A 27454-nucleotide genomic window follows, 5' to 3' on the forward strand; every position below is an offset into this window, starting at 1 on the left:
AGTCCAATCAATGCAAGATGAGATGCAGAATCATTCCTGGGACCTCACGAATTGTGGTGATTGCCTCAGATACCCCAAAGTATATACACTGTTTAATGACAAGAAAGTGTCTCAGAGAGGATGCTAGGATTGAAGAACTTCATAGCCCTGTCAAACTATTTAAAGAAACTTGATTTTAATACACATCATGTAGCCCATCATTCCTCTCCCTTTCCTCACATTACAAAGAAAAGAATCAATGCTTATTGGGGTAATGGTACTAATGGTATTCCTCCCTGCCCCAATTCATATCTACCTGGAACCTTAGAATATGGCTTTATTTGGAAATAGGGTCTTTGCAGATGTAATAATTTAACATGAGGTCACATTGGATTAACATGGGCTCTAAGACAATGACAGGTGTCCTTGCAAGAAGAGAAAACAGAGACATAGACAAAAAACAGGGAGAATACAAGTGAAGATGGAGGCAGAGATTGGAGTCATGCAGCTGCAAGCCAAGGAAGGCCAAAGCTTACTGACAACCAACAGAAGCTGGAAGAAGCAAGGAAGGATTCTCCCCTAGAGCATTTGGAAGTAGCATGGCCCTGCTCACACCTTGATTTCAGACTTCTGGCCTCTAGAGCTGTGAGAGAATAAACTTCTGTTGTTATAAGCCACCTGTTTGTTTGTGGTAATTTGTTATGACTGCTCTAAGAAGCTAATACACTGAATACTACTTGAGCCAGGCTTGGTCTTCTTAACACTTTGTAAGACATATTAGCATTTTTTGGAGGACTCACTCCTGGGCCCTGGGAGAAGCTGATGGGGGTGTATCATGCTGACAGTCTGAGCAAAAGTAGAGACTGGTGCTGGGAGAGACAAAGGTGTATCAAAACAATGTAGGGAGTTTCCAGAATGAGGAGGAAGGGGCAAGCTAAATGTCAAAGCCAGAAAACAGTGCCAAGGATCAATATAAAGTGAAGAGAAATGGATCAAAAACTGATTAAACAGTGGCAAGCAGAGAGTAAGATGGGTCAGGATAGGGAACTTAGGAAAAAGGCTGACATCACTTACATCAGTAAGGGGGCAGAGCCCCATTTCTGTGTTGGGCCAAGGGTGTGGCAGGGCTATGGTCTTTAAGACAGAAACTTGAAGTCAGCATTCCTTCCACTGAGATATGGCTACACCTGGACACATGGGGATGTGACAGGAGTTATGTAAAACTGCAGAACAAGCATGGGGCATCTCTTTCTATAATTGTAATATAAAAGCAAACATGTGTTTAGGAGTATAACGTAAAATTTCTATGAATGTATAACCTAAAATATGAGACTTGGAAGCTTTTTTTGTGTGTATGGTAATAACTTCAGGCTATCTTTAGAGCTCCCCAGCTATACACAACCACTTCTGTGTGCTGCTATAAGCACCTCCACAGCTGGAAAGTTGAGATAGATATATATTCCTTTCAGAAATGTTACCCAAAAACTGGGTTCACTTCTTGGTTGGTGTCAAACCAATAGACACAACCAAGCCAAAGATAGGGAGAAGGAAAGACTTATTATTAGTTGGCAGCAAGTAAGGAGAACATCGGGGAATCTTTCCCAAAGCAGTGTCTCCTCAGCAGCAAAATTGGGGAAGTTTTTTTTTTTTTTTAATTAATTAACTAATTAATTTTTGGCTGCTTTGGGTCTTCATTGCTGCACGTGGGCTTTCTCTAGTTGCGGCAAACGGGGGCTACTCTTTGGTGCTGTGCGCGGGCTTATCGCGGTGGCTTCTCTTGTTGTGGAGCACGGGCTCTAGGCGTGCGGGCTTCAGTAGTTGTGGCGCACGGGCTTAGTTGCTCCGTGGCATGTGGGATCTTCCCGGACCACGGCTTGAACCAGTGTCCCCTGCATTGGCAGGCTGATTCTTAACTGCTGCGCTACCAGGGAAGCCCAAAATTGGGGAAGTTTTAAGCTAAGGGTACATGCATATTCATGAAGAGGCTTGAGCAGAGGAGAATTCAGCATAAAACTGGGGCAGAGATGGAGAGAGTCCAAGCTCTAGTTGATTAAAGTCTGGAGGGTCAACATCACCATGTCCTCCACCTGGGTGGGGTCCTTAGTTCCTGCAGAACTCAGAGATATATTATTATGTATATCCCTTGAAGAGGAACTAGGACTCTGTTTTTATCACTTCATTGTTATGTATTTATTTATTTTTAACATCTTTATTGGAGTATAATTGCTTTACAGTGGTGTGTTAGTTTGACTGCCTTTTCTCTGTTCCTGCATTCCTTTGTTCCCTTAAGATCGTTGATTACTGAGACCTGTTCAAGGGCAAGCATTGTGGCCAGACTTAGATCACAAAATGGTTTAGGCCAAAATGGGTTCTTTTATGTCAAGAAAGCTATTCTTCGTTCTCTTTCTCTGGGGACACCCTAACCTATCTTCTTACATCAGGTCTTCATATTATAGGCACACATTAAACATTTGTTAACTCTTTTATAATAACCAAAGTCGGAAAAAAAAACAGAGATGCATTTTTTTGCACTAATTTTGAACTGTGCTTTGGTGCATGCTTTTATAAACAAAACAGAAAAGCATATATAGGGAGGGTAGTTTTAGGAGGGGTACGGAGGTGTACATAGTAAGGAATGCTTGAGGATTCTCAAACTTGCAAACACACTGGGCACATCAAAGCAAAAAGTAGTTAAACCAAGTGCTAATCCACAATTTTTATCTTTATCTGCACAAGTCTTTCTAACTAAGAAATACTTGGGATTGAAATGACCTGAAAGTACAATGGGCTATCTTTTGTTGAGCCCTCCTGCTGCAAGTCAGGAGCCTATCTATATATTTTTTCTGCCACAAACTCATGTTCATATTACTCTTCTTTTAGTTGATTATGTAAAGGTGTGTGCAGTTTTAGTTTCTGGACCATCAAGGGGAAATGGCATTTTTTGAGGCCAATTTGCTGTGCAGAACCAGAGCTATTGCTTGTTCTTGATATGCCAACAAGAAGATGAGGAACTCTGTGGAGAAACCTGGGAGTCATCCTAGATTCTTTCCTCTTCCTTCTAACATCTCATCAATTACCAAGTCCTGGAATCTACTTCGGCAGAGCTCTCAAATCCATTCACTTCTCTCCAAGCTAAGAGTGGAGTCTAATCCTCATGGGAATTGGGGTAGGGATGGGGGGAAGTTAAAGATTCTGGAATTACCATATAAAGTGAACATCAGTTACAGTTAAAGTCAACTTGGGAGAAAAAAATAGAGAAGGAACCCTTCAGTTATGCTTAAATCATCTGACCTGGGCCCATTATAACTCAAAACCATAGAACAAATAGTTATTTCTCTTGCTTTTCCAACTGGGCCATCTTTATCTGGACGAAAGTCTGTTTTTGACAGGAGGGAAGGATGATAAGGTAAATAAGGAAATCTCGCTTTTTAAAGTTTCACTTTCTTTCTGCTAAACACGACTGTAAGTGAAAGGATGTGATCGTCCCCCCTTACATTGGCAGAACTCTCATCAGTCTTCTTGGCAGGCCGTGCTAACCCAGTCCACCTAGATAAGGGCATTAGCCAAATAGGATTATACTGGCTGACTTTAGTTCTGCCACAAAGTGTTATTTGGGCCTGTGATATAAAAAAAAATCCAATGTTAGTCTCAACTGGCCAGAATCACACAAACCAGAATGTGGGTTTTTTGAGGTGAAGCTGAATGGGATTATTGATAAAAAGATACCTTAGCCTCCTTTTCTTGCTCCCAAGGGCTAAGTCTGGATTTTCCCTCTTCTTTCCTTCACAGAGTGGTTAACTGTGGGAATTTTTCCTGCTGATCTCATTTCTACTGCCTAGGACGGGTTTAAGTGAAAGTCAGTGGGCCCAGCGTTCCAGACAGGCCTCCTGGACAGAACCTGTTAACGTACGGCTGCAGCCACAGAAGGAGTTCAAGGTGCAGTGACTGGAGCATCTTCGGGGTGGGCAGACCTGAGTTCACATCCTGGTCTTGCTACAGAGCTGGACATCGCTGGGATAGTTACCAAACTAACCTGCCCCTTGTTCTTCTCATCTGTGAAATGCGGATGTTCCTGCCAAGTTCATAAGGTTGTTGGGAGGATTACATAGGCAGCTCCTGAAGGGTTAAAAAGGGAGCTTCTTCCTCTTCTCTGGTCAGTTACAGTGGGAGGATGTTCCTGGAGGTTTCTAGAGGAGAGTGGAGTCACCCTGTGTATTACACCCATAGAAGTCACATGAGGGTAGAAAGGACTTTGAAAGTGGCTTTATTTGAGCACTCTTTAATTAAAAGGTCATTTTCCTGCCTTTTCTCATACACAATCGCCCTCAGATAATTGTGCAGCTTTATAGGCTGTTAGACCTTGGGCTCAATTCATAGTGGAAAGTCACTATCAGTGACCGCAAAGTTATACATGGACATCTGCCTGGCTGTCCTGCCTGGGATAGAGAAAGGATATTTATTTTTCTAACTCCTGATTGAAATAGCATTTTTCAAGCACTTTCTAGCTTGTGGTCACCTGTAATAACAGCAGGATAAACTGAAGAGGGAAACCTGTCTTCTTTCTCCTTCTAAGGTAGCCACCCTTTACTATAACCATTCATCCCACATTAGAAGTTCTAGCTCTCTCCGGGGGCAAATAGTTTTACCTTGGAAGCCAACCTGATCCGCTGGATGTGGGTGCCTATGATGATTTGAGAAGGTGCCTGAGCTCACCTCTGCACTCTGCAGAAAGAGCCATGATTCAGGGATGATATCTTCTGTGGGCCTGGATGGAGGAGTTGTGTCACATGTTTCCCATATCTTATCCACCCTGTAGCTTTTATCATGGTGCCTAGTTCCTCTCTCCACCTTTTGCCTTCTTATAGGATATTGGCAGAACATGGGAAGGAAATGCAGGAAATGGTGCCATATGATAACCATTCTCATCTTTGCATACTGTCAGCATTTTGTTCGTATTTTTTTTTTTTTAAAGATTTATTTATTGATTGATTGATTGATTGCTATGTTGGGTCTTCGTTTCTGTGCTAGGGCTTTCTCTAGTTGTGGCAAGCAGAGGCCACTCTTCATCGCGGTGCGCGGGCCTCTCACTGTCGCGGCCTCTCTTGTTGCGGAGCACAGGCTCCAGACGCGCAGGCTCAGTAGCTGTGGCTTACGGGCCTAGTTGCTCCGCGGCATGTGGGATCCTCCCAGACCAGGGCGCGAACCCGTGTCCCCTGCACTAGCAGGCAGACTCTCAACCACTGCGCCACCAGGGAAGCCCCTGTTCGTATTTTAACTAGTGCCCTCACTTAATGTGTAGTCATGAATTGTCTTTTGTCATTGTGTATGTCTCCTTTCATTTCCACTCTGCAAATGTCTTGAGGTTAGGGATCATTATTCCTCATTCTTATACTATCCTCCACCTCGTGTCTCCCAGTCCAGAACCTGGTACAATGCCTGACACATAATAGTCATTGTTTTATTGCTCAGTGCAACTTTTAAATTCTATTCTCTTAAATCATCCACACTGCCAACAAAAATATCTTTCTAAAATATAAATATAATCTTGTCCCATTTCTACTTAAAACCCTCAATGACTCCCAGGTGGTTAAAGGATGAAGTTTAAGTTCTAAATCCTTTATTTTGGAAAAACAAATTTTTCAAGACATTTTTCTCACCTAGTTTGCTGACTCACCAGCCACTGCTGTCTCATAAACATCATCTGACTTTGTACTTTTGAGCCTTTACATCTGTAGGTTATTGAGTCCAGAATACCTGCTCTCCATTGCCCACCCAGTGGACTGCTCTTCAGCCTTTAGAATTCCATGTCTTAAAGGGAGGTGATGGTAGTATAGTGGTTAAAAATGTAGGTTAGGCATTGGGCTGCTTGGGTTCAAATCCTGACTCTAGTTGTGTGACCTTGTGCAAGTTACTTAAATTCTCCCAATGTGAGTTTTCTTATCTGTAAAATGTGGGGGTAGTAATGTGTTTGGTGGGAGAAATCAATGAGCTAATCTATATGAAGTATTTTGCATCATACCTGGCACATTGTGACCATTCAGTTAAATTGATCTACTTTCTTAACTGGGATTCAGAACCAAGCTCACAGTCTATTGAGGGAAACAGACAAGATTGCAATGTAGTGTAATAAGGATTGTACTCATGGTGTGAAGCGGATGCAAAGACAGCACAAAGTGAAAGCCCAGAAAGAGAGCACCAGACCCAGCTGGGGGATGGGATGTCTGAGGAAATACTTCTGAGAGGAGGGGATGCTTGAGCTGTGTTCTAAAGGGTGGGTGAGAAGTGTGGCACAGTGATGGGGATGCAGTGATGTGTGGAACTGGGGCTCATGGACCTTATCTGGCCACATGCAGCTATGTCAGGGTGAGAATCAACTACCCAAAAGTGAGTGTCCTGGACATGAGTATTTTTGGTTGCTTTTGTATGCAGTAGACCAGCTGCACTCCAGGTACCTTGCCCCTTTCTCACATGCAGAAGAAACTTGGGAGGAAGATGGATCAGGCAGCAAAAGCTTTCTTCCTGATGGAAGAGCAGATAAGCCAGAGCATGGAAGCATCCCAGGGAAGCCTCTCAATCTCTCTCCTACTCTTGATAAATAGAATAAACAGGTTTTGATAAGCAGCCTTTATCCCCTTCTTCATGGAGAGAGGGGTGGATGGCCCTCCATGAGGGAAGAGCAGACATTTCACCTTTAACATCCCAAGGTAGACCAATAGCCTGAGGGCTGTGATGACAGCTCAAATTCCATAGCTGCCTTTGGCATGCATGAAACAAAACCAACTCTTCATCCCTCTTTCCCTGTCTAAGAGCATCCTCTATGGTTAGTCAAAATCATTTCCTCCACTCAATGAAAAAAGGGGAAAAGCATTTTTTGTTGTACGTAGAAGAGTCCAAAAGGAGCAGTCCTCATGGGATTTTTTTCACTAAGGCTCATTTTAATTACATAGGAGTTTGATAGACAGCAGAGTGTATGTGGGGTGAAGTGGAGAGAGAAAGAAGAGGACATGGCATGAAGAAAAGTGTGGCACTATGATATGTTAAAGCTTAGAAGAGACTTTATAAATTATTTTTTCTTTAAAATTGAAATTGAACATAAATATCACTTCGTAAAATTCAGGGAAAAAGATCAAGTCTGACATGTGAAAAGGCAATGTGACTATGATAGAAGATGTTAGTCTGTGAAGCTTAATTTCAACTGAAAGAAATGTAAGAGAAAATAATAAGAAATGTATGCATTGGTAATTGCCCTGTGGCTGATAGGAACACTAAGTAAAAGATGGATAGAGGGATAAGTATCCCATAATATGGATATTTAAATGAATTTGTTGAAAAGCATATACATTCCTTTTACATTCCTTGGATAGGCTTTTTTAGGATTTTTTTCTTTAGCAGTTGGATTCAAAAGAGAAGCAACATATGAAAATGTTATTAACTATGCGGTTAGGATTCTTGGGATCTGTGTGCAAACATTTGATAGGTGCTGGGTAATCCCTCAAAAGTAGAAGTTGCCATTATCACTAGCTGTTATGTGGGTGTCTGAAATGAGGTGATTGTCAATCCTTTGGAGAAAGAAATAAGAGTTTATGAAATATATCTTTGCTACATGGAGCACATATACACATATATATATGTTGTTTTGATTAAACATTGACATTGTATCTTTCATAAGAATGAGTAGATGATATGATGTTTGTAGAGATTCTTATCGAGAGTCTATGAATAGGTTTTATGGAGTTTAAGAACATTCTAAAATTTTGTCGAAAGTGTGTGTGTGTGTTCATGTGTGTGCCCACATGTGTGTGTCCATGATCTGTCTCATTCTGCAAGTGGACATGAATATTAGACTCCTTTGCTTTCTATTTAATACCTAAGTTACCTGTGAAATTTTATAGTCCTCTTTCATTAAAGAATTGAGGTCTAAAGTTTAAGTGACTTAGCATTATTATTATGCCTGAGGCTTGAAACCAGCTTTTCTGACCTCGAATTTTTTGGCGTTTCTGCTAAGTTATGCTGATCCTGTTTGGGAACTTAAGCATTCAACATGGCACAGGTAAATTCAGTTGGTTCTGGAGAATATTAACCCTTTCTGAATTCCCTTTTTGTTATAATCAAGAGCTTGAAAGAAGAAGACATTCTCTCCTAAGTGTCACCTACTGGAATTCTTAATAATGGCCAATGTCTCTCTTTTTTTCCCCATTCTAGATGCCCACATGGAAATTTAAAAACCAGTCTGTAGTCCATATTATGTCTCCAGATTGAGACATCGTATCATGAGGGCAGAGTAACTAGGTCTTGAGCTGTGTGCTTTTGTTTTCATTAGACACTTCAGTGTCATGGGAATATAGCCAAAACTTTGTCTTGTTTTGTTCTGTGATCAGGCTGAGGATCAACGCTTCTTGTACATGATGTTTATCTGTCAAGGCCAGTGACTGCTGGTTACTTGATTCCTTGTTATGAGTTTGAACTTCGAACCAATTTTCTCAGCTTTGCTCACCTTGCTCAGCCATGAGAATTACTTTCCAATGCTAGTCAACATACTATGTTACCATTTAAAATTAGTTTGGATTTCTTGGTTCTCTTTTTTTCACCTAAAACATTACCTTTCTATTATTTAAAAATAATTTGATAAATGAACAGGATGAGACATTTAAACAGTGGTTTAAATAAACTGAAGAGAGGTCAGCACTAATATTGATTTTGTATTTATCCAGAAACTTCTTGTGTGAATTCATACAAAAACACATACATACAACTTGAAACAAACTTGAGGCAGAATGGTTCTGTACTTTTTTTTTTTGTTTTTCAGTTAAAACTGTATCTTGGAGCTATCAGCACAATGATCTAACTTACATTTTTAAAGGGAGAGCTGGCTGGTATTCTATCATATTAGTGTGGCATACTTTAATTAGCCTCACAGATTTAGTTGTTTTACTCTTTTTCTTCCTTGGCCAATGCAAACCATGCTACAGTGAATGTCCTTCTACATATATTCTCACACACAGGGGCATGGATATCGGTAAGATATCTATCTGTATGTTATATTTCCAGAAGTGGAGTCGCTGGGTCAAAGTATCTGTACACATTGCTTCATTTCACAATACTTATTTCTATGTTTACCCAATAGTATAATTAACTGTTTAAAATTTTTTTAGACATAGCTATGAGTATACATATTTTGTTAAGGTTAAAAGCAGAAACAAAACAAAAAAAACCCCAAAACAATTAAAATACCCTAGTCATTAAATTGACTGCTTTTAAATACCACATGAAGAAAATTTTCTTTCACCTCTGAAACTCTTCCAGGAGTTTTTGTTGCATCTGGATTGTTATTGTCTGCTCTAATCTGAATTTGACTGATAAGAGTGTAAGAATCAGATTGCTTTTTGAAAATTTCTGTCCCCTTTGAGTACTCTGTGCCCATGGGTTGCCTTAAATTTTCTCTTGGTTGATTTCTTGGTCCATACTTGGCCTTCCTACCTTGCAGCCACTTAGATTTTCTCTTTATATATAGACATGTAGCATCTTGTGTTATAGTACAAACCCATTATTTGATCAACACTTTGAAAAGCTACAATAACTTTCATGTCCTCCTCAGTTACATGTAGCATCCCATGTTCTTATATATGAAGTTGAGGATCTACCCTGGGTCCCGAGATTTGTCTTAATCCTGGCAAATCCAATGTTACAGAGTAGGTGACAATATCAACAAAATCTCCTTTATCTGTCTTTATATTTCACCCACACCCACCCGGATCCCGTACCCTCTGATCCAGTCCTGTACATACTCACCCAGAAGCTGCCAGTACATGTTGACCAGGTCCTGCAGCTCCTTCAGAGTATAATTTCTTTCCTCGCTTAGCAGGCTAAGCACTTTCCTGGCTGAATGATATTGTGATTTGACCTTAGTTATTGGTCTGGTGGCTGGGTGGGGAGATGGAGGCACACCTGGGATTGGGGAGTGGGCTCAAGTTATCTTGCAATGCAGAGACCTCTGCATCATATTTAAGCAAGGGGAGGAGAACTAGGGTTTAACATGGAGGAATGGGCCACTTCTCCAAGTCCACAGGTGTCAGGAGAATCTGCAGATTGAAGATTTCTGAGGGCATTGACACCAAGGTCTCCGTCCTGCATGTCGGAGTCCCACTCCTTTCTAATCAGAGCTCTGACATAGCAGAGCAGATGTGCCAGGGTTGAGAATTCAAACTTCTCTGAGCTCCATTTCCCCTCTACTTACATCCTGGGTCTGAGCCTTAGTTTTTTCTGTCCTTTGGCTGCAGAAGATGAAGAATCTGTATGCTGCCAAGGAGGCTCTCTGGGTTTTGCACATTGCCTTAAATTTGTTTTTGTTTGTTTGTTTGTTTTTGTTCTTGTTTTGATAGGTAAGAAGTGGATTTATTTAGAGAGAAACACATGCCACAGACAGAGTGTGGGCCATCTCAGAAGGCGAGAGGCCCCAAAATATGGTGTGGTTAGTTTTTGTGGGCTGGGTAATTTCATACGCTAATGAGTGGGAGGATTATTCCAACTATTTGGGGAAGGGGCAGAGATTTCCAGGAATTGGGTCACTGCCCACTCTTTAGCCTTTTATGGTTAGCCTCAGGACTATCATGGCACCTGTGGGTGTGTCATTTAGATGCTAATGTATTACAGTGTGCATATAATAAGGCTCAAGGTCCACTGGAAGTTGAATCTTCGGTCATCTTGGACCTAGTTGGTTCTAACCAGTTTTTGTCATGTCCTATGGTTATGTCATTCTTTTAAAGGTTGTGCTCTGCCTCCTTCCCTTGTGCTTCATTCCCCCACAGAGATTTTACTCCCATATTCTTATGGGAAGCAGAGGGGAGATGGTCCACCTTCTGTAACTACTTCAAGGCTAGGTAGGGGCATTGACCCTGCCTGTCAGGAAGTAAAAATCGCTCCATTCCTGATCTAGGGGCCCCAGGGGCAGGATAGCTCCTTGTTTTAAGTCACTATTGGCTGGAATCCTCACATAGTCATCATCTTGATGTGGAACTCCTTAAATTTGTGATTGAGCATCTTCAACCCTTCTCTAATGCATCCCCCAGCAAAAGTCATCCACTTCCACAGTCCTTGTAAATATTGCTTTTCTCAAACATTTGCAACACTTGACATATTACCCCTGCTAGTTCCACCAACATTCACGAATATTCTGTCTCTGTTCTCTACAGGTGAAAATTGTAACAACTGTCTAGGGCTATTAGTATTTCATCTACCACTTGCGATGGAGCCCTCATCACCTCACCAGCAGGCAGGTGATCCAGCTCCAAAGTCCCACTTTAAAATCTGTTCCTTAGACCACTCCTAGCACTGTCCCAGTTTGTGTTCCCTGAGAAACATCCTGAGATAAAGATTTATGTATAGGGAGTTTATTGAGGAGTACTTTTGCAACAACAACAGAGAGGGAGTGAGGTCAGAGGGGAAAGGTAGTGCATTTGCAGTAGAGGTCTCAGATGATTTCATAGGGAGTTTTGGATCTGGGATGGCCCTTCAGAATTGTTACAAATCTAGGTGGCAGCTGGGTCTGTATCCTCCATATCTCCTAGTCACTGGATGTAGGCTATACCTGAGGAAGAAGTGTAACATGGCACGAGGCAGCTCACCTATGCCAAAGGTCATGGGGAAGAAATCAGCTGTGAACCATCAGCAGCTAGTACTCCCAATAGTTGGAGAGTTGTATCGGATGAGATGCTACATAGAAAAGTGTTTATGGCAAATGCTAACAGCTATAAAAGGGGAAATCAACAGTAACACAATAATAGTAGGGGACTTTAACACCCCACTTTCACCAATGGACAGGTCATCTAAAATGAAAATAAATACGGAAACACAGGCTTTAAATGACAAATTAAACAAGATGGACTTAATTGATATTTATAGGACATTCCATCAAAAACAACAGAATACACTTTCTAAAGTGTTCATGGAACATTCTCCAGGATAGATCATATGTTGGGTCACAAATCAAGCCTTGGTAAATTTAAGAAAGTTGAAATCGTATCAAGTATCATTTCTGACCACAATGCTATGAGACTAGATATCAATTACAGGAAAAAAATCTGTAAAAAATACAAATACATGGAGACTAAACAATACACTACTAAATAACCAAGAGATCACTGAAGAAATCAAAGAAGAAATAAAAAAAATACCTAGAAACAAATGGCAATGAAAACATAGCAACCCAAAACCTATGGGATGCAACAAAAGCAGTTCTAAGAGGGAAGTTTATAGCAATACAATCCTACCTCAAGAAACAAGAAACATCTCAAATAAACAACCTAACCTTACACCTAAAGCAATTAGAGAAAGAAGAACAAAAAACCCCAAAAGTTAGCAGAAGGAAAGAAATCATAAAGATCAGATCAGAAAGAAATGAAAAAGAAATGAAGGAAACCATAGCAAAGATCAATAAAACTAAAAGCTGGTTCTTTGAAAAGATAAACAAAATTGATAAACCATTAGCCAGACTCATCAAGAAAAAAAGGGAGAATTCAAATCAACAGAATTAGAAATGAAAAAGGAGAGTAACAACTGACAGTGAAGAAATACAAAGGATCATGAGAGATTACAACAAGCAACTATATGCCAATAAAATGGACAAGCTGGAAGAAATGGACAAATTCTTAGAAAACCACAGTCTTCCGAAACTGAAGCAGGAAGAAATAGAAAATATGAACAGACTAATCACAAGCACTGAAATCGAAACTGTGATTAAAAGTGTTCCAACAAACAAAAGCCCAGGACCAGATGGCTTCACAGGTGAATTCTATCAAACATTTAGAGAAGAGCTAACACCTAACCTTCTCAAACTCTTCCAAAATATAGCAGAGGGAGGAATACTCCCAAACTCATTCTACAAGGCCACCATCATCCTGATACCAAAACCAGACAAAGATGTCACAAAAAAAGAAAACTACAGACCAATATCACTGATGAACATAGATGCAAAAATCCTCAACAAAATGCTAGCGAACAGAACACAACAGCACATTAAAAGGATCATTCGCCATGATCAAGTGAGGTTTATCCCAGGAATGAAAGGATGCTTCAATATGCAAATCAATCAATGTGATAAACCATATTAACAAACTGAGGTGTAAAAACCATGTGATAATCTCAATGGATGCAGAAAAATCTTTCAACAAAATTCAACATCCATTTATGAAAAAACTCTCCAGAAAGTGGGCATAGGGAACCTACCTCAACATAATAAAGGCCTCGTATGACAAACCCACAGCAAGCATCATTCTCAAAGCTGAAAAACTGAAACCATTTCCTCTAAGATCAGGAACAAGACAAGATTGTCCACTCTCACCACTATTATTCAACATAGTTTTGGAAGTTTTAGCCACAGCAATCAGAGAGGAAAAAGCAATAAAAGAAATCCAAATCAGAAAATAAATAAAACTCTCACTGTTTGCAGATGACATGATACTATACATAGAGAATCCAAACGATGCTACCAGAAAACTACTAGAATTAATCAATGAATTTGGTAAAGTAGCAGGATACAAAATTAATGCACAGAAATTTCTTGCATTCTTATACACTAATGATGAAGAATCTGAACGAGAATGTAAGAAACACTCCCATTTGCCATTGCAACAAAAAGAATAAAATACCTAGGAATAAACCTACCTAAGGAGACAAAAAACCTGTATGCAGAAAACTACAAGACACTGATGAAAGAAATTAAAGATGATACAAATGGATAGAGAGATATACCATGTTCTTGGATTGGAAGAATCAACATTGTGAAAATGACTATACTATCCAAAGCAATCTACAGATTCAATGCAATCCCTATCAAACTACCAATGGCATTTTTCACAGAACTAGCGCAAAAAATTTCACAATTTGTATGGAAACACAAAAGACCCCGAGTAGCCAAAGCAATATTGAGAAAGAAAAACGGAGCTGGAGGAATCAGGCTCCCTGACTTCAAACTATACTACAAAGCTACAGTAATCAGACAGCATGGTACTGGCACAAAAACAGAAATATAGATCAATGGAACAGGATAGAAAGCCCAGAGATAAACCCACGCACCTATGGTCACCTTATCTTGGATAAAGGAGGCAAGAATATACACTGGAGAAAAGACAGCCTTTTCAATAAGTGGTGCAGGGAAAACTGGACAGCTACATGTAAAAGAATGAAATTAGAACACTCCCTAACACCATACACAAAAATAAACTCAAAATGGATTAAAGACCTAAATGTAAGGCCAGACACTATTAAACTCTTAGAGGAAAAGATAGGCAGAACACTCTATGACATAAATCACAGCAAGATCCTTTATGACCCACCCCCTAGCAAAATGGAAATAAAACCAAAAATAAACAACTGAGACCTAATGAAACTTAAAAGCTTTTGTACAGCAAAGGAAACCATAAACAAGATGAAAAGAAAATGCTCAGAATGGGAGAAAATATTTGCAAATGAAGCAACTGACAAAGGATTAATCTGCAAAATATACAAGCAGCCCATGCAGCTCAGTATCAAAAATACAAACAACCCAATCCAAAAATGGACAGAAGACCTAAATAGACATTTCTCCAAAGAAGATATACAGATTGCCAACAAACACATGAAAGGATGCTCAACATCACTAATCATTAGAGAAATGCAAATCAAAACCACAGTGAGGTATCACCTCACACCAGTCAGAATGGCTATCATCAAAAAATCTACAAACAATAAATGTTGGAGAGAGTGTGGAGAAAAGGGAACCCTTTTGCAGTGTTGATGGGAATGTAAATTGATACAGGCACTATGGAGAACAGTATGGAGGTTCGTTAAAAAACTAAAAATAGAGCTACCCTATGACCCAGCAATCCCACTACTGGACATATACCCTGAAAAAACCATAATTCAAAAAGGGTCTTGTACCACAGTGTTCATTGCAGCACTATTACAACAGCCAGGACATGGAAGCAACCTAAGTGTCCATCGACAGATGAATGGATAAAGAAGATGTGGCACATATATACAATGGTGTATTACTCAGCCATAAAAAGAAACAAAATTGAGTTATTTGTAGTGAGGTGGATGGACCTCAAGTCTTTCATACAGAGTGAAGTAAGTCAGAAAGAGAAAAACAAATACCGTATGCTAACACATATATATGGAATCTAAAAAAAAAAAAAAAAAAAATTATTCTGATGACCCTAGGGGTAGGACAGGAATAAAGACGCAGAGGTAGAGAATGAACTTGAGGACACGGGGAAGGGGAAGGGTAAGCTGGGACGAAGTGAGAGGGTAGCATTCATATATATACACTACCAAATGTAAAATAGATAGCTAAGTTGGAAGCAGCTGCATAGCACAGGGAGATCAGCTTGGTGTTTTGTGACCACCTAGAGGGGTGGGATAGGGAGGGGGGAAGGGAGGTGCAAGAGGGAGGAGATATGGGGATATATGTATACATATAGCTGATTCAGTTTGTTGTACAGCAGAGGCTAAAACAACATTGTAACGTGATTATACTCCAATAAAGATGTTAAAAATAAAAGTGTTTATGAACAGTTTCATTTCACAAAAGCTAAATCATATAGTAGAAAGATATTGTAGAAAGAGCAAGGGTTTTGACATTAGACCAACTCTGTTATTTTCAGTTTGTTCTTTATGCTTTCTGAGCCTTGGTTTTCCCTTTTGTAAAATGGGGATAAATATACTCTTTCTTGTAGGAATGTTTTCAAAGACAATTGGGCCATTGGTTACAACAGTGTTTTATACACTTGGCAGCCCTGTTCGAAGGTAAAGACTTATACTCTTATTCATCCCAGATTTGCTCACTCAGTTAGTTCTTATCCTCATTATTCTTTGGTGTCCTACATACATGACTTGTGATAACAATGATGAGCTTGAAAAGGATACAGATTTGATTTGAGTTAAAAGGTTAAATAATTTACTATTTCTTTGCTTTTTGGAAATGACATGAAAGAGCCCATCCCACAAGATGATGAGGGTTAGCTATGCTGGGGTAAAAATTTCAGCTCACTGGTTTGGTCATCTGAATACTGAGTCTTGACTTTCCCTAAAACATCCCATGGTCAGTATCTGTCTCTCCAAGTAAAAGGCAATGACAATCTTCTGCAAGGGGAAGATCCAATTGCATCTCCAGAATGAAATCAATACAATCACTGCAACTAAACCATGTCTGACCTTATCCTTTGTAAGAAGGAAAAAAATCAAGAGGGCATGAAAAGTGTCAGCATTTTTGGTTTTGAAAGGTGATAAAGGGGGAACAGTTCATGTTGTACTCATCCATCATTGGACTTCAGTAAGATCATTAAGGTTCAAACTAGAGATAAAGAGGTAGCAATTTATTCAGTTCTGCTGTTGGAAATCCTAGCACCAATTCAGCTCAGTTCAGTTCAATTCAATTCAGTTCAGCAAGCATTCATTAAGTATCAACATTGTGTATGATTTTATGCTAGCTGCAAAAAAAAAACCCCCCCAAAAACCAAAAAAACAAAAAATCTCTGGCTGTTAATTCTGTTATTTTATGTCAGAATCTTCTAGGTGCTGGGAATAAGCATGTAGAGAAAGAAATCTATGCAGACACAGCAAATCTATTGTGATAAACGCTAGAGGATATGAATAAAATACTGTAGTGGAAAACATGAGCTATGCATTCATAGAAAAATCAGGTGATTTCTGAGTTGAGACTTGCAGGATGAGGGGGAAGGATTTAGTTTAGTTCATTTTGACAATTATTTATTGAAGTGTAAACTATGTGCTGGACCCTAGCATGGGCACTGGTATTGGGGAGGCAAGTAAAGTATCATAGCTGCTCTCAGGAAGATCACAAACGTGTTACAGCAAGTGGAGGCAATTGTCTGAAAGAACTTGTAACCTGGTAGAAGAGACGAATGAGTTTATAAGGAAAGGGCTCATTTGCAAACTTTTCAACATATCTGCTTTCCAAGAGAATCTTTGGTCTGGTTACAGTTGTTATGTTTTGCATAACAGCAGTAACATTCTTAGAAAAATGCCAGGAAACTGGAAACAAGTAAGAACATGTGCAAAGATATGGTGACCAAGAAGTTTCCAGCATGTTTATGAATTAGAATGCATATACACAATGGAATACAACACAACTGTTCAAAATGGTGCAAAGAAATATGTTATAAAATGGGAAGTTATTTTTGATATATAGTGGAGTTAAAAATGCAGGTAATAGTACAATATTACAATGTGATTCCACTCTTGTAAATTTTTATTTTGCATTCATAGGAAAAAATATGAGAAGATGCCTTAAAATGTTAATGGTGGTTCACTTTCAATGGAGGAATTATGAAGAGGGATTATAAATTGTTCCCTTCTCTTCTCTCCTCTCCTCTCCTCTCTTCCCCTCTTCTCTTCTCTTCTCTTTTTCTCTCTCTCTCCCTCTTCATCCCTCTTTCATTTTCCCCTCCTCCCCCCTTTATTCTCCTCCTCCTTCTCCTCCTTCTTTACCTCCTTCTCCTCCACCACCTTCTTCTTCTTCTTTTTCTTCTCCTTCCCCTTCTTCTCCTTCTCCTGCTCCTCCCCCTCCCCTCTCCCCTCCCCCCTCCCCGTCTCCTCTCCCTCCTCCTCCTCCTTCCCCTTCTTCTTCTCCTCCTCCTCCTTCTCTTTCTCCTTCTCCTCCTCCTCCTCCTTCTTCTTTTTCTTCTTCTTCTTCTCCTCCCCCTCCTCCTCCTTCTCCTTCTCCTTCTTCTTCTTCCTCTATTTTCCTCATGTGTATTCCCATTTGTTTTCTGCAACTAATCTAAATTACTTCAGGAAATAAAAAAAAAAATCCAAGAAAAAGTAATTAAAGAAAAAAAAAAAAAACTCCTTTAAGCCAAAGAATCACTTCAACAGTTCTGACAATTCTCGTTTCATGGCATTTGTTCCTCAGGAGAAGCCAATACTTTCGGAAGGACAGGTATCATTAGTATTATTGTTGTTATTGTTATTCTATTTCCTTGGACTGGTAATATTTTGAGGTTTTAACTGGTGTACTTTCTTCATTCCCAGATCACTAGACACAAATAATCTGCAGAACTAGAAACAAAGGCTACAAACTCTTGCCACAGAAAAGATGTAGAGGCACTTTTTTACAGGACAAATTTTCCTATTGGCAGAGATCATGGAAAAAAAAGTGGTCCCAGGCTGGGGAAGAGACAGGAAAGCATGAGAGAGAGGAATGGAAAGCCTCCATCTGGGACCCTGGACCTGCAAGGAGGGACCACCAAGTGCTAGCCATCCACTCATCATCCATCGATCTTCTAGTCTTGAGTGATGCTCACCTAAGCCTGAGATTCTGTTCATCTCCCCTGAATCTGTGTGGACACTGCCTTCCTCTTAGCCTCAGCAACCCACTGTTGAATTCCCATTTTATTGACAGAGGAATGGAGATTTCAGGAGGCTGAGCATTGCCTAGAAATTACCAGCAGGGTTGAAGCTAGAACTTAAGCCTCATGAATCCCTGTTGAAAACTATTTCCAGTACCCCATAATATTGCCTAAAATCTGATTTGTGGATCATAGTTATTCAAAGTCAACACTTCTGTCCCTCATTGTTCCTTGGGCAATTACTTCTTCTGTGATGAGGAATAAACAAGATGGTGACAGGCTCCTGAAGTTGTTTTGTCATTTCTAACCTGGTCTTCCACTCCTGCAGCTAAAGACAGGGTTATTTCTGGTGAAATCCTTGCTGTAAAGTACACCAATCAATTTTCCTTACAAATGATTTCTAATATGTAATTATATAATCAAGCATGCTCATAAACAAGCCAGGCCTTGACATAGAGTGATGGGGTGCAGTAATATTTTAAATAAAAGATGATCGCACAGCCATTTATTTTGTAGTCCAATTTTCAGGGTTGGGAACTGTACATTAATGGCAGTTTCAAGATTAGCAGCAAGCTAAATGTGAAACTCTGTGAGTCAATGCCTTCGACATAAACAAATGTACAAAAATAGCATCCTGCAACTGTTTGCAAAGTCTGCCAGAGTTTCAGGGCTTTCTGCAAAGCAGAGGGTGCAAAGAGTACCAGATTCATCAAATTCTGGCAGCGATCTGTTCAAAAACAATGGTTTTGTCTACAAATGGAAACTGCTAACAGCTTTCTTCATTCAGTGCAATCGTCTCTCCATCTGTTTGGGTTTTATAATCATGTTGCCTTTGGAAAATTACAACACAGAGCATATTCTTTCGAGGTCTGTTGTTGAGCTGAATATTCTGGGCCATGAAATGGTGACAACAGTGAAGAATTTCCCTGCAAAAGCATTGCAACCGTTGCATCCCCAAAAGCTACCCCCGTGCTGCAAGGCTCTGGCAGGAGTGGAGCGTCAAATTGTGTTTAGCAGAGCACAGTTTAAAAAACTTTCACATACACTTGAATAGCCACAATCTGACACTTGCACTGCTTTGGTGTAATAGCTGCTCTTTCTCCCTCCTTCCTTCATCTTTATTCTTTACTCTTTTTTTTCCATTTCCCTACCAAAATATATTATTACTTAATGTATGCAAAGTCATGAGGGATCTGGACAGCTCCTCCAGCCTGTGATCTCAAGAAAGAACATTATTCCTTTGTATCTCCTGATCCTTTGCCTGGAGCCCAGCTCATGGTGGGTATTCAGTACCTAAGTGATGAATAAATGAATGAATGATGCTTTATCTTTCATGTGATGCTTTATACCTTATAAAACCTTGTGTACTTTGTAAAATATTTTCACTGATACCATCTTCACAACCACATATGTGGATGTCGTCTCAATGTGTTACTTCAAGTCCTTTAAGAGGCAGATGCTAAGATGCCATTAAATATGTAAGAGATTGATTGTGGAAATTGGCCTTGAGGGAAAAAGGTGAAGGAACAGTAGAGAATGGGGGAACCATCAAACCATGATGCAGGTTTTACCCCCTTGGAGGAGAGAGGAAGGAATTTTGAGTAGCAGAAGTCTTTGACCGATGTGCAGTTCAAAGAAAGTTTTGACAAAGCTGATAGTCTTTGGGCCAAAGTCACTGGTCAGAGGAGTCCTACATCTCCCAGAAATGCACCTGCTTCTCCCAGAAGTGACCCTGCTATACTCAGACTTTGGCTGGTGGTGCCAGTGTGGTGATGGATTTCAGACAGCATGCCTGGGACTTTTGGTCAATTACATTCTATGCAATGGGAAATCTGAGAGGTACATTTTTATGGCCACCACATTCTATTTAATAGATAAGGAAACTGAGACTTGGAGAGATTAAGAGACATTCTCAAGGTCTCATGAGTGGCAGAGTGAAGATCAATGCCAGGTTCCTGAACCCTAACCCATGTTTTTTTTTTCACAGACATAACTGCGGCTTCATTTTTACTGCTGACCCCCTGCCCCATCTGACTGGGAGTGTTTGGGAGAGAAGAGAACAGAAAAGTTGAAACACTGGGTCAGCAAAAAACATGACAGGGACATGAGAAGAGACAGGGGTGCGGTTTCTTTTACTCACGGTAGAAAGCAGAGCATAAGGCTGGAAGATGAAGAATAGACGTCTCATCCCAGGGTGGAAATGGGTAAGACATTCACTCTGTCATAATTAGAATATACCATATGTAAAATCAAATCTTTTGATAATTAAATAGCAGATTATGCTCTAGAGAATCACATAAGCTTCCTGAAGGTAGAGATGTTCTTGGCTACTTTTTTCAAGACTGTTTTCCCAGCACCTTGACAGTGCTTGGCACAGAGGCATGGTGTAATTACCTGTCTTTGTTGAAGGAATAAATGTAACTCTAGCCTTGGAAGGGACCTCAGAGAACATCCAATGTACTTTAGAAGATAATGAGCCATTGAATAATTGTTAAGTCACTTCTCAGAGAGAATGAGACCCTGAGACTGCTGACTTCCTGCACAGGGATCTATCTTCCTCCCATCTGGGGCCACTCTGAGATGAGGGCTCTGCTTTGCTTACCCAAGAGAAAGTAGATACATTAATACTGGAATCTCTAGCATCTTTGACCAAACGGAAGACTAAACTTAGCCATTTTTTGAACTTAAACATCATTGTGGTGAGTATATTAAAAACAAATTCCCAAACAAGAATGAGTGGGTAGAACAATGAGTCATTTGGAGAAAGCAATGCATGAAACCTAATATGATGAGACCAATATTTTGGGACTATCATGGGAAACCTCAACTGACAGATAGTAGACAGCAGAGAACTGGAGGGGAACTGATATACATGTTAATTGCCATTTTATAGTTTTTTGAAAACACTGGCCTTGAGAGGTTATAATGCAGAATTGAATATTGATTCACTTATCCACTTAGTAAATATTTATTGAGCACCAACTCTGCGCCAGGCACCAGGGTAGGCTTTGAAGATTATCGGCAAAAAAAGACCCTATTCCTTCGTTATAGAGTAGAGCGTCTAGTGGAAGACAGGCAGTAAATGTACAAACACAATAGTTCCAGATAGGTGGAAATGTTATTAGAGAAATACCAAGGGTATGGGAAGCGGCACAATTATGTGGTCACGGGGGGACTCACTCTGAGGCAGTGAAATTGACTTGAGATCTGAACGATAAGGAGGAGTTATCCCTGTGAAAATCTGCAGGCAAGAGTTCCAGGGAAGAGGAGGAGCAGGTGCCTTCAACAAGACCCGGAGTGTTTGAGGAGCAGAAGAAAGGCCAGTGTGGATGGAGCATAGTCTGGGGGAATGTCAGGAAGTGAGATGAGAAGTAGGCAGGTCCAGATTCTGCAGGACATCTGTAGGCAGATGAAGGAGTTTGGGTTTTATCTTAAGGGTGTCAGAAAGGCATTGAAAGCTTTTAAGCAGGAGTGTCACAACTTGATTTATATAAAAAAACCAAAATTGCTCTTCAGGAAAGCAAGTGTGGAAGCAGGGAGACAAGTTGAGGCTGTTGCCAGAGTCCGGGTGAGAGCTGGTGGGGACTTGAGCTGAGCTGGATGGACACACTGGAAATAGCCAGGTGGGCAATATGGAGAGAGGGGTTTCTGGCTGAAGAATGGTAGCATCTACAAGGCAGAGAGGCATTGGGGAGAGACTGTGGTGTATGGGGGCTCATACATGGTTTGCAGTGGCTGCAGTATTTGGTGTGCATTGGGTAGCAGGAAAAGATAAAATAGGGAGGGCTATCTCTACTTCATAGAGCTATTGAGGGGATAGCTTGAGAACACAAGCCACTTTCTCTGTGCCTTGGTTTTCTCCTCAGTAAAATGGAGTGTCTCGTCACAGTACAAACACTAAGATCCCTTCCACTCTGTTATTCCCCACAGCCCAGCATGGGCAACCTGATTGAAATGTCTTGTGTCTGTGGCACTGGCAACGCTGGGGCTTCACAATGTGGATTTTCATGGCCCAGGGTGCTGGGAACATGCTTTTCGAAGTCAGAATAGTAAATGAATGATGAAAAGAGGCATTGGATGTCACCAAGTGTTGAAAACCCCTTTCCTGGGCAATACAAAGTAGGTTGTTACAAGAGAGTCCTGTCATAGGCTCTTTACTTGTGGTTTCCCCGTCCTTGTCAGAGCTGACTCTCCTCACTGCCCTGAACACAGAAATTCCTTCTGTAGACAACAGCAGAGGCCAAGACATAATGATTACCAATTTATGTTTTTGTTTTAAGAGACGGCTTGACAATAATATTGCTTACTATATGCCAAATGAGGTCCAAGCAGTTCATTTGTAACATCTCATGTGATGTGCACAGGTCTATGATGTTGATGATATTATTCCCCCCATTTTAGAGATGGGAAAAGGGAGGACCAACAAGGTAAGTAATTGCTTGATGCCTCGTAGCCTTTCTACAGCTGCTGTCAGTTGCACAGTAGCAGAAAGCACCCTGAACTCAACCTTCAGGGACTGGGCTCTGCAACTGGGCAGGGTATGACCTTGGCTTCCAAATCACCTAATAGTCATGCTTCCTTGATTTCCTCATCTGTGAAATGGGGATCATAATAACTACCTCAGGGAGCTGTTGTGAGCATTGAGATAAATTGTGTAAAGAACCTGGTGCAGTAAATGTTAGTCCTCTCCTAGTTACAAAGCATAAAGGTGCTTTGTAAACCACAGTTATAAAAAAAAATAATAATACAACCCCCCTGAGTATTTCTAGGCAATTGACTTGGTTTTGTACAAAAGTAGCATTTAATGTGGAGATACTTGTAGCATGAAAGAATTCTTAGGGTTCTTGGATTTCTGTACATGCGTGGAGGGAGGTGTCGAGGTAGATATTTCCTCTGGTGATTAGAAAACGGCGAGTCAGAAATTTGAACAAGTTGATATTAATTTCAGGCAATATTTCCTTTGGCTTTATGAAGTCAACTGTGAAGAAGTAAACCAAATATTTACTACGTGCTCAGCCATATTCTAGGTACTTTGGCAGAAGGAGTGGGGTATGGAGATGCACCAGATGATTGATTGATTCCCTCAAGGAGCTTGCTGTCTACCATCCAGGGCAATGACTAGAGGGGGGCCTTCTGTGGGGGAAGAGGATGTCTCACAGCAAAATGGTGTGTGTGTGTGTGTGTGTGTGTGTGTGTGTGTGTGTGAGAGAGAGAGAGAGAGAAAGAGAGAGATTGTTTTCATGTTAGTTGGATTGAAAATGTTGAGAAACCCTGGTCTCCACAGAGATATCCATGAGAGAAAACATGAATCAGTGAGTTAGTGGGAAACTATAACTTGTTTTTATAGATAATATATGTATAACCAAACGCTAGTCAGGGTGCTCCTGGATCAATGTTAAGCTGCCCAAAGACAGTGATTTACTATCTATGCTTCCTTTTTATAACAAATATTTTAAAACATATTCTTCATTTTATTGAAAAGGTAATATAACCCATCTACAATATAATTCCAAAAGCAAATCGATATAATGCCCCAAAATAGCAAAAATAGAAATTAAAGGAAAGCACTTTAAGATAACATACAGTTCACTCTTGAGCAACATGAGAGTTGGGGTGCTGACCCTCCATGTGGTGGAAAATCCCCGTATGACTTTACAGTTGGACCTCTATATCTGCAGTTCCACATCTGTGGATTCATCCAACCTCAGATCATGTAGTACTGTAGTACACGTTTATTGAAAAAAATCTGTTTGTAAGTGGACCCTCGCAGTCCAAACCCAAGTTGTTCAAGGGTCTACTATAGTATGTACAAAATTTTAGTAAGTAAATGCTCGGACTATACTAGAGAGACAGTGGACTCATCAAGTGCTTGTACCCAAGATGGCTTCATGGACACATCTGGTGTCTTGGTGCTGGCTGTTGGCTGGAGCACCTCAAGTTTCCTCCATGTGGCTTTTCTCTGCAGGTGGTATCTCACCATTCAGTGGTTTAGCCTGAGCTTCTTCACAAGGCAGCTGGCTTTCAAGAGTGTGAAACAGAAGCCCAAGGCTTTGAAGTCACATAGCAGCACTTCTGCTACATTCTATCCATCACAACAAGTCATAGAGCTACCCTAGAATATTCGAGAGAGGGAGCGAGTGGGAAATAGGCCCTACTTCTTTATGGAAGGAGTGATCAATTCATATTGCAAGTGGACATGAGGGATGAAAGATTATTGTCGTCATTTGTGGGAACACCTACTGTAGAAGGAGAAGAGCCCTGAAAAGTCTAAATAAAAGGAATTAACCTATTTATTGAATTATTTCTGTATGCTTAGAAGGAACATGTAGAAATTATCTTCTGATTGCTCTACTGTCTCAATTAAATAAGATACAAAGTCATTAGCTAAGAGTAAGGAAGTTGAAACAGATGACAGAACTTTAGAGAGACATAAGAAGGTGAGAAGCAGCCAGCCAGGAAAGTGGGAGAGATGGTTGACTAGGAAGGAAAATGTAGTGTATTTCATGGTCAGCAGTGAGGACTCTCTGGGGGTAGTGCTTATGAATTCAAAATGGAACCACTCGTGTGCTTGTGTGTTTTCCTCCAGACATGTTTTCAAGCACAGAATGGGTGGAGAATTGATTGGCTTTTTTAAATTTAATTTTTATTTTATATTGGAGTATAGTTGATTTACAATGTTGTGTTATTTTCAGGTTCACAGCAAAGTGATTCAGTTATACATATATCCATTATTTTTCAGATTCTTTTCCTGTATAGATTATTACAGGATATTGAGTAGAGTTCCCTGTGGTATACAGTAGGTCATTGTTTGCCTTCTATTTTATATATAGTAGTGTGTATATGTTAATCCCAAACTCCTTATTTATCCCCCGCAACCTTTCCCCTTTGGTAACCATAAGTTTGTTTTCTAAGTCCATGAATTTGTTTCTGTTTTGTAAATAAGTTCATTTGTATTATTTTTTTAGATTCCACATATAAGTGATATCATATGATATTTGTCTTTGTCTGACTTACTTCACTTAGTATGATAATCTCTAGGTCCATCCATGTTGCTGCAAATGACATTATTTCATTCTTTTTTATGGCTGAGTAATATTCCACTGCATATATGTACCACATCTTCTTTATCCATTCCTCTGTCTTGATAGACTTTAAACATGGTTTAGAATTTTTTCCCCCAAGAGTGAGGGAAAGAAAAGCTGAGAGAATATGAAGGGGACTGATAATGGATATGGAGTTGGTAGTAAGTGTGGGATTCTTAAAGATGATATTCTTGAGAGATAGCACTGGAATATGACAGTGGAGGATGGATGACACAGTTGTTGTAGGAGAGGAAGTCAAAGAATTGAGAAGCTAGAGTGTTGGCTGGATCATCTATATTGATACTGAAATTACCAACCTGAAATTCTCTATATTGTCATTTACCAGGAACTTATTGATTCCTGGAACACTAAATTCTCAGGGAATATTTGTTGAATGAAGAGTTGTTCCACAATGACAGTCAAATTACAGTCTGAGACTAGTTTCTCACGTGCACAGGTGAGGTAGAAATAAATGGATCCTATTCCACAGTGAGCCAAAATGAGGATACTAACCTGTAAAAATAGAATGTAGCAAAATAGGTCTTTGGGGAAATTACTTGGTAAATTCTCTCTCCCTGGACCCCACAAGCACTGAGCCTCCCAAAGCCCCAACAAAATGAATTCACATCACATCGACAAGCATTTTTCTCTAAAAAATATTTCTATTTTTATATATTAGGTCTTTGGAAAGAAGACAAACATAAGCTGAGGGTATTATGTACAGAGGAGACAAAAGGGAAAGGAATCAATGGAATTTGTATTTTTCCTCATCCTTATTGTCTCTAGAGTTTAGCAATTTTTTTTTTGTTCCAATTAAAAATGAGAACTGACCCTCTCTTAAGAAATAGTGAGTACTGTGAGAATAGCGTGTTATATTTGTATTTATAAATGGATTGAATCCCCAACCTTTAGGGGTTGGCTTGTTTGGAAGCTGGAATGTATTTCCCCATAGAAACAATGTTACATATAAAAGTTAGGTTCCTAGGCAAGTCTATTTAATCATCAAGTTCCCAAAGTAAAGAGTATTATTTTGTTTTGTCTTAATAAGTAAGACTATAACATTTTATAATACTATGTTAATAAAATTGGAGGGGGGATAGTCTCCCCTTCCTTTGGAGAATTCTTACCTCATTTAATAGGCTATTTCACCAATATTTCTTCCATTTTAAGGAGGAGTTAGGGTGCAGGTTGAAGTGTTGAAAGTGAGTCTTACGTATGGCCTAACATCTTAGATCCCTCTGGGAGAATGCTGGGGAAGAAGAGGGGTAAGTCATTCAAGAAGCCCATTTTGGATATGAGTCCAAGCATCATTCTACAAGTCAGCTTTACCAGTAATAAAGCAGACACTGTATTTTAATTCCCGTCTATCTTCTGGGTCTACTTACCTATCAGGTCAGAATCTTTACGTGAGAAGAAAGTGACATATCGTCATTCTCAAACCTCAACAATATTATATAGCACTCCACCAAGATGCACTTGGCTGATAACACTTCAGTGAAGGAAGTGAAGGCAGATTTTCCCACCAAATTCATCTGATGCCTCCACCTGCCCTCACTGTTTGAGAGTTTCTCCCTGCTGTTTACACTCTGCCCCACTCTGCTTCTCATCCACATCCTTCTCCTGCTATGACTGTCATGCCCTTGAAGGGGAGATATAATGTAATTTAATGAGCTCTGGAAACTTCCCCTCTTGTTACCATTCAGCCTGTCTGCTGTGCATCCAACCATTCTTTGCTGGGAAAGATGATAACTCTGGGGTAGACCATTGATTAAGCTTGGGTTGAATATCTACTGGTTTTGGAACCTTGGGAAACTTAATTAGCTACCTGAGACTCAGTTTCCTCATGTGAAAAATGAAAGATGCCAAGCTGAAGGACTCCTGTATGGATTAAATGTGCTTATCATAAGTATCTAATGCTGTGTATGGCACCATTAGGTTTATTAGCATGGATGTTGCCTCTTTCTTACTAACTTTAGGGGATAAGAATGATCTGCATTTTGTAAAATGAGAGAGCCAAGGCTCTGACTGGTTAATTGCAGAGCTAAGATT

General features: G+C 40.0%; 1 long non-coding RNA gene across 1 annotated transcript in view; it reads left to right on the top strand.

Annotated features, from left to right (window-relative positions):
• The window catches only part of LOC133092028 (uncharacterized), a 54167-nt gene extending 35678 nt beyond the window's left edge, over positions 1-18489 (top strand). Inside the window, exon 3 of the long non-coding RNA XR_009701011.1 lies at positions 18007-18489. This is a non-coding gene — a long non-coding RNA (uncharacterized LOC133092028). The remainder of the gene's footprint in view (positions 1-18006) is intronic.
• Positions 18490-27454: the final 8965 nt, after the last annotated feature.

Source organism: Eubalaena glacialis, chromosome 5, assembly GCF_028564815.1.
Source record: "Eubalaena glacialis isolate mEubGla1 chromosome 5, mEubGla1.1.hap2.+ XY, whole genome shotgun sequence".
NCBI classification, from domain to species: Eukaryota; Metazoa; Chordata; class Mammalia; order Artiodactyla; family Balaenidae; genus Eubalaena; species Eubalaena glacialis.